The sequence below is a fragment of the Cryptomeria japonica genome, chromosome 3, assembly GCF_030272615.1.
Source record: "Cryptomeria japonica chromosome 3, Sugi_1.0, whole genome shotgun sequence".
NCBI classification, from domain to species: Eukaryota; Viridiplantae; Streptophyta; class Pinopsida; order Cupressales; family Cupressaceae; genus Cryptomeria; species Cryptomeria japonica.
This window is the reverse complement of record NC_081407.1, coordinates 434,966,981-434,977,772: the sequence shown is the minus strand read 5'-3', so window position 1 is coordinate 434,977,772 and position 10,792 is coordinate 434,966,981.

Below are 10,792 nucleotides of genomic sequence, written 5' to 3'. Positions count from 1 at the left end.
TTGAATCTGATGATTACAATGATAGAATGAGTAAGTAATCTGAAGGGGATCACAGTGGAGCAAGTGAAAGATTTCGCAAGAACATGGAAAAAGTTCATAAACTGTATGACGAAATCAAGAAGCAAGAAGAATTTGAAGCAGTATTAGAAAGAAGGTTACTGAGAGGCAAAGGTAAGTATAAAGGGAAGCTACCTTTAAAATGTTTCAATTGTGATAAAATAGGACATATGGCTTCTAATTGCCCTGACAAAGAATCTAGTGAAAAGACTGAATACCGAGATAACAGGCAGAAAGTCAACCAATACAGAGGACACCGAGACTTCAGAAGGAGAGATATAAAGACATGTCTAGTAGCAAATGAGGAATCCAACGATAATAAATCTGATGAAACTGATACTGAGGAAGTTGTTTATGTGGCTCTTATGGATCTGATGAAGAAAGGTATGAAGAAAAAGCCCTAATATCTCACATAAATAATAATGATTCTTGGATCATAGACAGTGGATGCTCACATCATATGACAGGTGGTAAACACAAGTTTGTTAAATTAGAAGACTATGATGGAGGCTATGTAAGATTTGGTAATGATGCACCATGTCCGGTGAAAGGTAAAGGATCTATAACACTTCTTGACAATGCTAAATGTGATGATGTATACTGGGTTGAAGGTTTGAAATACAATTTGTTGAGTGTAGCACAGCTAAACAATACAGCATACCGAATAGAATTTCAAAAAGGAATTGTCAAAGTTCATGACAAGCATGGAAAGTTAGCTACTACCGAGACACAAACAAAAGGTAATACATTTCATCTTGACTCAACTTGGAACAAGTATCTTTATGCATAGATAGATGATACTTGGTTATGGCATAAAAGGTTTTGTCATGTAAATTTTGATAATCTGATCAAAATAAGTAAGAAGCACCGAGTGAGAGGTCTACCAAGTCTGGAAAAACCTGAGAATGCTATGTGTCGAGGATGCCAGATGGGTAAGATGACAAGATCAAGCTTTACAAGTAAGTCCTACACTTCTAAAGGAATTTTAGATCTAGTACACACTGATCTTTATGGTTCTATGAAAGTTCAAAGTTATTATGGTGATAAATATTTCATATTATTTGTGGATAATTACTCAAGGATGATGTCAGTTATGTTTTTAAAAGAAAAATCAAAAGCTTTTCAAATGTTTAAATGGTACAAGGGAAGAGTTGAAAATGAAAGAGGAAGACAACTGAAATGTCTTAGATCTAATAGAGGAGGAGAGTTCACTTCTGATGAATTTAACTTATTCTACAATGATCATGGTATAAAGAGGCAAGTATCTGCACCGAGAACACCTCAGCAAAATGGGATAGTCAAGAGAAGAAACAAATCAATTGTCGATTGTGCAAGAACCCTGATGATAGAAAAGAGGGTCCCTCAAACGTTTTGGAGAGAAGCATTCAGCACTACAGTTTACACCCTAAACCGAGTTCAACTGAAGAAAGGAACTATGAAGACACCACATGAAATCTGGTATGACAAGAAACCTAATGTAAGCTATTTTAAAATCTTTGGAAGTAGATGCTATGTTCACAAAGATGACAAAAATGGAAAATTTGATTAGAAAAGTGAAGAAGGAACATTTCTTGGTTATTCTTCCAGAAGTAAAGCATTTAAATGTCTGATCAAATCATCTAACAAAATAGTGGAAAGTGCAAATGTGAAAATTGATGAATTTGCAGAAAGAAATGATGAAAGAAATTCCAAAGAACCAGAAGATTATGAAGAATTTGTTTATAATCAACCGAGAAGTCCTACCGAGAAAGCTGCTGAAGAAAATGAAGATAATGTCCAGTTACCGAGTGATGAAGAAGATCATACAGAACCTACCGAGCCTATATTAGCCAACTATGTCAGAAGACATCATGCATCAAGTCAGATTATAGGAGATAAGGATGATCCAGTGATGACAAGGAACAAACTGAGACAAAACACATGTCTGATTTCTAAATTTGAACCAAGAATAGTAAAAGAGGCATTTAACAGTAAAGATTGGGTAAATGCTATGACAGAAGAGATTGATCAAATCAAGAAGAATAACATATGGACACTGATCCCAAGACCAAAGGACCAAAATGTAATCGGTACTAAGTGGATTTTTAGAAACAAGCTAAATGAAAAAGGTGAGGTCATTCACAACAAAGCAAGACTAGTTTGCAAAGGTTATGCTCAAGAAGAAGGAATAGATTATGGTGAGACATTTCATTAGTACGTTCCGGTCAAGATTTCGATGGCAAATCATCGTAATTCCGACCAAATTTTGTCACACTACCGACAAAAAAAGCTGTCGAAAACTTTGTGTCAGAAGTTCCGACTATCCTTGTGGTCGTCACAATTTTGACATCACCTCCAACCTTTCCGACGGCCACCATGGATGCTCATTCCCCGAAAGAATACCATCGTGATCTCAGGCTATTATCAAAATTCAGACTCCAAAGTATAAAATTCCGACAGAGGAGTGATGTCAGATGCACAGCATCCTTGTCGGGCGTTTCATTAGTTGTCATCGAAATTCCGACGGTGAGAGATGATGTGGGTCAAACAGCTTTACCATCAGTGAATGAAAGCATTGAACGAGTTCTATTTTTAAAAATTGCATTAAACATTTTAATTTATTCGATTCAGTGTTATTTGCAAAAAATGATTATCAATGATGTTTCCTTTCTCCAAGAATTGTCTAGGATCTTTCCGTCAGATAATATGTAACATCGAATGACTAAATTTTTTCTTTACAAATGCTTATTTAATTTAATTATTATCTAAGAGTGAATTAAAATTTATATTTGTATGGAAGCAGAACATACAAGTTGAAGAGTCATGTGCAAGAAAATTTCCTAAAAGAAAGCAAGCAGGCATTATCTTGAATGACATGGAAACAAGCTCATCAGCTGCCTAGAAGAGAGCAATTGGAGAATGGTAGAGGAAAGTGTTTAAGGGTTATAAATAGATAGATAGTATGCAATACAAACAAACAATGTCTAGAGTGTCTGATGTGACGTCTCTAATTTATGTCCAGAGGGACTAACTGGTTTTGGAGTTCCTGAGAAACCTATTGGGCCACGCTTGGAGGAAATCAATGTGTTCATGCAAGGAGCACCTTTTTTCTATTATGAGAATGATACTTTTGCACCGAGGGATATTTGGAAGTCAATATCCAAAAATTTCTATAGTGTGGAACAAGAGTTGGCAGACTCGAAGTATAATTGTCAGCTTTCAGAAGACCAAGAGGTTATGTACACAATCTCCCAATAGAAGAGCAATTTCAAGAATTACCTCTTCCCCCCATGACTATTCAGGAAGCACTTCCTCAAACAAAGGACTATTGGCCTCCATGGGATCAAAGAAAAAAATTAAAGCATAGACTCTAGATGATGTGGTGGTGTCCTTCGTGAAGAACTCTACACTATAATTGAAAATTCATGAGTGAAACTACAAGATAGTGAAGAGAAATACAATCTTGAAAAGTGGGAAGAATGGATCTTGGTTTGGGTGGGGCCAAGTTAGGTGGCTCCTCTAGAGGTTGACGAGATAGAAATCATATTAGGATTTGAAAAAGATCACACTCATGGAACTTTGTGTGTGAGTGATCAATTGTGGTGTTTGTGTAATGCATTCCAAATGGGTAATGTCTTGATTAAAGACTTTTATCCTGATGGCATGCAACTGTATCTATTTGGAATGCATTACCCAAACACCACAATCGATCACTCGCACATGAAGTTCCACGAGTGTGATCTTTTTTCAAATCCTAATATGATTTCTATCTCGTCAACCTCTAGAGGAGCCACCTGACTTGGCCCCACCCAAACCAAGATCCATTCTTCCCACTTTTCAAGATTGTATTTCTCTTCACTATCTTGCAGTTTCCCTCATGAATTTTCAATTATACTGTAGAGTTCTTCACGAAGGACACCACCACATCGTCTAGAGTCTATGCTTTAATTTTTTTGTTTGATCCCATGGAGGCCAATAGTCCTCTGTTTGAGGAAGTTCTTCCTGAATAGTCATGGGGGAGAGAGGTAATTCTTGAAATCACTCTTCTATTGGGAGATTGTGTACATAACCTCTTGGTCTTCTGAAAGCTGACAATTATACTTTGAGTCCGCCAACTCTTGTTCCACACTATAGAAATATTTGGATATTGACTTCCAAATATCCCTCGGTGCAAAATTATCATTCTCATAATAGAAAAAAGGTGCTCCTTGCATGAACACATTGATTTCCTCCAAGCATGGCCCAATAGGTTTTACAAGAACTCCAAAACCAGTTAGTCCCTTCGGACATAAATTAGAGATGTCACATCAGACACTCCAGACATTGTTTGTTTGTATTATATACTATCTATCTATTTATCACCCTTAAACACTTTCCTCTGCCATTCTCCAATTGCTCTCTTCTAAGCAGCTGATGAGCTTGTTTCCATGTCATTCAAGATAATGCCTACTTGCTTTCTTTTAGGAAATTTTCTTGCACATGACTCTTCAACTTGTATGTTCTTCTTCCGTATAGATATAAATTTTAATTCACACTGAGATAATAATTAAATAAAATAAGCATTTGTAATGAAAAGATTTAGTCATTCGATGTTACATATTATCTAATGGAAAGATCCTAGACAATTCTTGGAGAAAGGAAACATCATTGATAATCATTTTTTGCAAATAACACTCAATCAAATAAATTAAAAATGTTTCATGTAATTTTTAAAAGTAGAACTCGTTCAATGCTTTCATGCATCGACGGCAAAGTCGTCTGACCCACACCATTATGCATAATAGATCAAATCAATATAATAGGCTATTATAAATAATATATACAAAAATATGAAAGAACATTAAATTACCATTACAAACCCATAAACCATTAAATAGTGAAAATAGATATAAATTTGTAAATGTCTCCCTATAAACACCACAACCATAACCAAAACAAAAAAAATTCTTACCCGCAAAAACTTAGCTGGTGAGTTGCAAGTCTACAACATCTCTCAGATGATCAAACTGTTTCTTAATTTTATTCTTCTGGTTAGTCAATGGATTTAGTTGCATGTTCAAGTTTTCTATTTGAAGCCTTCTGTTTCCCTATATTTGAGACATAATAAAATTCTTGTGAGTAGGAAATTGATTCAGGAGTTACGTGTGAAGAATTTGGCAAAGTAAATGATGACAATCAAACTCAAATTTTATCTATCTTGATTAAAGACTTTTATCCTGATGGCATTAAATTAAAGTTCTTTCTCTATTTTTTGGTGATCTCTGGAGAAGAGGCTGCTTTGCATCGACCTAGGATACATTTAACTTGTGTTGTATCTGTGGAAATATGTATCCTAGGATGATGCAATGCAACCTCTGCTCCACCAATACCAGATAGAAGAGAAAGTACTTTAATTTAAAGCCATCATGATAAAATGCTTTCAAGACATATATTAGGTATAAAAGGAAGCCTACCCTGTCATTTGAAGGGGTTTACCTACAATTCAAGTGATCTCTTAATTATAAAATCAATTCAATTCCAAGTGAACATGCAATCAAGCATTCATCAAGAATTGAAGGAGAAATCAAGTTAATAAAGATATTTAATAAAGATATCATCTTTTAAATTAATAAATGGGCAGGAGATTAAGAATACAAACCTTTCATATTGCACACTTCAAGGTATATTAAAATCAATTTAAAGTGTATTCATTTAGGGACCTTTCATAAAATATTCTCAACTTACATATCATAAAAGGATCTGCTCCACCAATACCAGATAGAAGAGAAAGTACTTTAATTTAAATCCATCGGGATAAAATGCTTTCAAGACATATATAAGGTATAAAAGGAAGCCTACCCTATCATTTGAAGGGGCCTACCTATAATTCAAGTGATCTCTTAGTTATAAAATCAATTCAATTCCAAGTGAACAGGCAATCAAGCATTGAAGGAGAATTCAAGTTGGTGCAGGTGAATTTGGAAGACAAAAGGACTCAATGAAGCCATTAAAGACTTTTGAAGGTCCTAGGAGTGAAGTGCCAATCAATTATGATGTCTTAAGGGGGCAGCCTTAAACAACACACACTAAGCTTTGATTGCTTAGGTGTGTTGTGGGCCCATTCCTTCCCTTGACATCCCTTCCCGTTTGTTTCCGTTAAAAAGACAATCACCGTTAGCATTTGAATTCAAACAGTGTTCTCGTGTTTGACTGCATAGAACAAAGCAAATGGCATAAGAAACTCACATCTACCTTGCAGCTGTCATAGAATACCTCCCCAAGGAGATATTCTCATGTCCTTTCCTGCTTTATGCTGTCGATGAAATACATAAGCGTCCTCACAATGCAGTCAATGCAACAAATAGATTTCCATTTTGATCAGTTTTATTTGCCAACGTACTCTCTACTTGTGCCAAAATGGGAGCTTTGGAATAGAGTATGGGCTTCCATCAAAGCAGAAGGTAAGGGCAATTAATATCAAATGCTTACGGTTGGAAATGCTCTGTTTGACATGTTTGGAAAATGTGGAAGTATAGACATGAAAGCTCATGAACTGTTTAGTGAGATGCATCAAAGAAGCATGATCTAATAGAATGCTATGATTGTAGGATATGCACAAGATGTGTTTGAAATGGATTTAGAAACTTCCAACCAAATGTGATTAGTGAGTATAGATGTTGTAGTGCAACTGCCTAGGTACACATGCATGCAAAATATGTAAGCTTAGATAAGGCACATGAACTATTTGACATAATGCCTCAAAGATCACCCAATATCCAATGACGGTTGGGAGAAAGAAAACATCAATTTTTTGATAATCTTAAATATTTCTTTATTCATCACTATAAATCTATTATGAATATAGTCCCAATATTGCAGAAATTTATTCTATTATGAATGCAATATTTAGGGATGTAATCTTTATATATATTTTTTAATTAGGAAAAGGTCCTAATAGAATCCCCAACTAATTAATCTATAGAAAGATGCCACTAAAGAAAGAAATTCAATCCTCACCACTATGGTCTTGAAGGTTTTTAAGACACTTGGATTTCTATTTTGGCCCGCTTTTCCTTGACCCTAATGCTTCACCGCTATGAGAATCACTTTGATGAAATGAGTACTAAGTGATCCATTCTTATGAGGGGTTCATGTAAACTACTCATGAGAATGGGTCAGCTTGACTCTAAAACTATGCAAGTGAATCTTGATATAAATATCATAGTATGAAAGTCTTGTGAAAACACTAATCTTATTTGTAACCACTCGCCACGACTATATTATGATAACTCTCTTATTGATAATAGAGAGTATCTAATACATTTATTAAGACCCTGATTATGGTCATGGTAGACCACACAAAGAATGACTTCCATAGGAGGCTAAGAAGGTGATCCATGAACAAGAGTTTGTTTCATTCAATCCTTAACATTAACTATCATTAAGGTGGAAGAATTTAGTGAACAACCTCTTATGCTACCTAGGTACCCTAATGTCATATTCTATTAGAATTAAACAAGTAGTTAGAGTTCATTCTATTTTTAAATCCAAGCATGGAGGGGGGACTATAATGATCCATCATCATTGAGTGTTTTTAATTAGATAAGAAGGGATTTTGAAAGGGCCCTGATCCCTTGTGCAAAGAGAAAGATGAAGCATTAATCCCAACAAAACAACAAAACAAAACAACTCCAAAACAACAAAACAACAAGAGGTGGAATAACTAAAGCAAAAATGAACCATCCTAAAAGCAGGGTGGTTTAAAAAATTGATCCAAAGCTCTTTGATTGAGCACAAATGAAGGACCCTTCTCTCCAAATCCTATTTTCTTGAGACAATGAAGGGACATAATATCATTGGCACATCCATCATTAGAACCCAAAGCATTATATATCCTTGAAAAATCCAAAGGGGAACTCCCTTGATTAGAATCAATATTTTGAATCTCCTGGGAAATAGGGAAAGTTTCATCCTTATTTTGCTCCTTACAAGCATGACAAATAACCGAAGAGTACTCATACTCAAACTTCTGCACCCATTTTCCAAATTTACAGATAGGTTAATCTGGGTAGGGAGAGCTTGATTTCCATTGAGTGAGGATGCCAAGAATATCTTTGATATAAACCAGGGCTCAAGGACCCATCTACACAATAGCAATCATATGACAAGAGTAACCACTGCCATGAGATATGAAACTTAAAACAATGTGACAAAGATATTACTATGTATAACTTGAGAGCATTCAAAATTATACCCTTATTTGATCCAAGGGGTTATATGGAGGGGAAGATAGTGAGAAAGTATGTTTATGTGACTAATTTAGAGATTTTTTTGGAAAATTTTGCCAAAAAATCTCAATTTAGAGAAAGTGATTATTGTACTACCTTACTTTGTTTTGTCTTAGCTTGATAAAAAAAGTCTAGCTTAGATTATTTTCCTATAAAGCAAAATGCTCTAACAATATTGTTATCAAATGCAAATATTTAGAAGCTATTCCATACGATATTCTTGATAAAACCATTTCTTTTATAGAATCTAGAAAGGTAAATATTTTAAGATTTGACTATGGAGATAGCCACCCAAGATCTAGAGGTCTAATAGAAAGCACAACAAAATGAGAAGATCAATATGACATGAATAAACTATATTCCTATCAATGAATGCAAGTTTACAATATGAATGAATGAGATTATAAATAGAACCCCTTGATTATATAGGTCAAGATGAGACATGTAGGATATCATAAGATTATGAAAGTATCTTAATCTTATGATATGAGACATAAAGTGATAAGTATCCTATGTATACCTTAAGTAAACTTTAATGATAAGGCATAAAAATGACCTAATAGTGGAAGTAGCTAGGTAATATCCCTATTACACCAACAATTATTGCTACTTGTTCTTTGATTCATCTCATTGATATGGCTCAAATTGAAATAATTCATTTCATCAATCAGAACAAATATATTCAAAATTTTACTAAGCAATAAAACAAGTCTCGTGATCCTTAATTTCCTTAAACTAGCCCCTTTGGTTGCTAGCCCTTTACTCACAAGCATTACTCTCACAAAAATACAAACTCATTTTTTTGTAAGTGATCCTTTAATCATCATCATTTTCATGCTCCGAACACACTTACCTTTGCAAGTGCAAGTACCCCAAGCCTCGAGCCAAAACTATAATCTACTATATTTGCAACAAGCTTTGCCACATCACTTCAAATTGCTCTTGTAAGAACACAATTGTTAAATTAGTCTACATGACTAATGCAATATCATGGAGGGGTGTAGTAGAAGAAGACATATATCTCTATAAATAATATGACTTTTTTGAATCTGTTCTCAAAGATCAATGATGAAAATAATGAAGATGGGGTTTTTAGTATGATATATGAATTAACTGAACTACATACTATAAGACTAAATAGGTCTCAAGAAGATCAAGGAAGTAGAGGACAGAGGATCTCCCTATACTAGTAACACATTTAGAGGAAGGTAAATCACAATCTTCTTGTAAAACTTTTATAGTGACTCTACAAGGTACTAGACCTTTCCTAATTTCTTTCAAATTAGTAAACTAATGAAGATATGACTGTTCTTTAGAGAACATCTAAGAACCAGTAGGAAACACCAACACATATATATCCATATAAATTGAGAAACAACAGCTCATCTAGGTTTTCATAGTTATTTCTCAGTTATGGACAACAATAGTATATGTACAGGTTTAAAGTTTAAACCCTTGGTCATGGAAGTATTCTGATTTAAAGTTTAAGTAGTGAGTTGTCCCATATGCATCCCATAGTTGTGGTCTAAAAGGTTACAGTGGAATGGTAATGGGAGACACTCATGACAGTATGACCCAATTGCCAAATCTGTCCAGCAAAATAAGGTCATCTATTACTCCACTAGACATGTGATTAAGTTGTAGCATAACAATTATAGGCGACATTCAAGTGTGACTCGATTTATAAATATTCAAGAATGTGATCAAAGCATTGTTTTTACTGCATTAAAGTTGGCCTCACCAAGAAAAACCAAATAAGTGCATACAAAATTATCAGATAAACTGTGCATCACAATGACACACCATCCATGCCATGCCAATATTTTTCAGTTTATGATCACTATTTTCATACAAAACTCAGAAAAAGGGAACAATATGATTCGCGTGAATAAAATAATGGAAGGGATTGAAATGAGGGCAACCTTGTAATTTGACAGGGTGGTAAATCTCCAGAGCTTCCAGCAATCTTAGTTCCAGCTCTACTTGGGGCAGTTCCTTGGGAAGTGACCAATGATCTTCCCCACCACAATTAAACCCACAGGTTCACTACAGAGGCGGGATGAATAAGAGGTGGGATTTATGAAATGACTTGGTCTTTTCTTTTTTTTAAAGTAATGCATGCGGTCGTCGGAATTTCGATGAACGCGGGCACTTTTTCTAAAAAAACCCTAATGTCATTGCCAATTCCTTCTACGTCGAAACCAAATGTTGAATTATCATCAGAATTCTGACAAAATTGGGAATTTTTTCAAAAACAAATCAAGTTTGATCACAATATACCTTCTCCGTCAGAAACCTCCGTCGGAATTTTAGGCTAAATGTATTAGTGTTTGCACCTGTGGCTGGACTTGAGGGAGTAAGAACATTGTTGGCATATGTTGCTTTCAAAAATTTCAAGGTATATCAAATGGATGTTAAATCTGCATTTTTGAATGGTATACTAGAAGAAGAAATTTACATTTGTTGAAGACAGGAGTAAAGATTAGGTA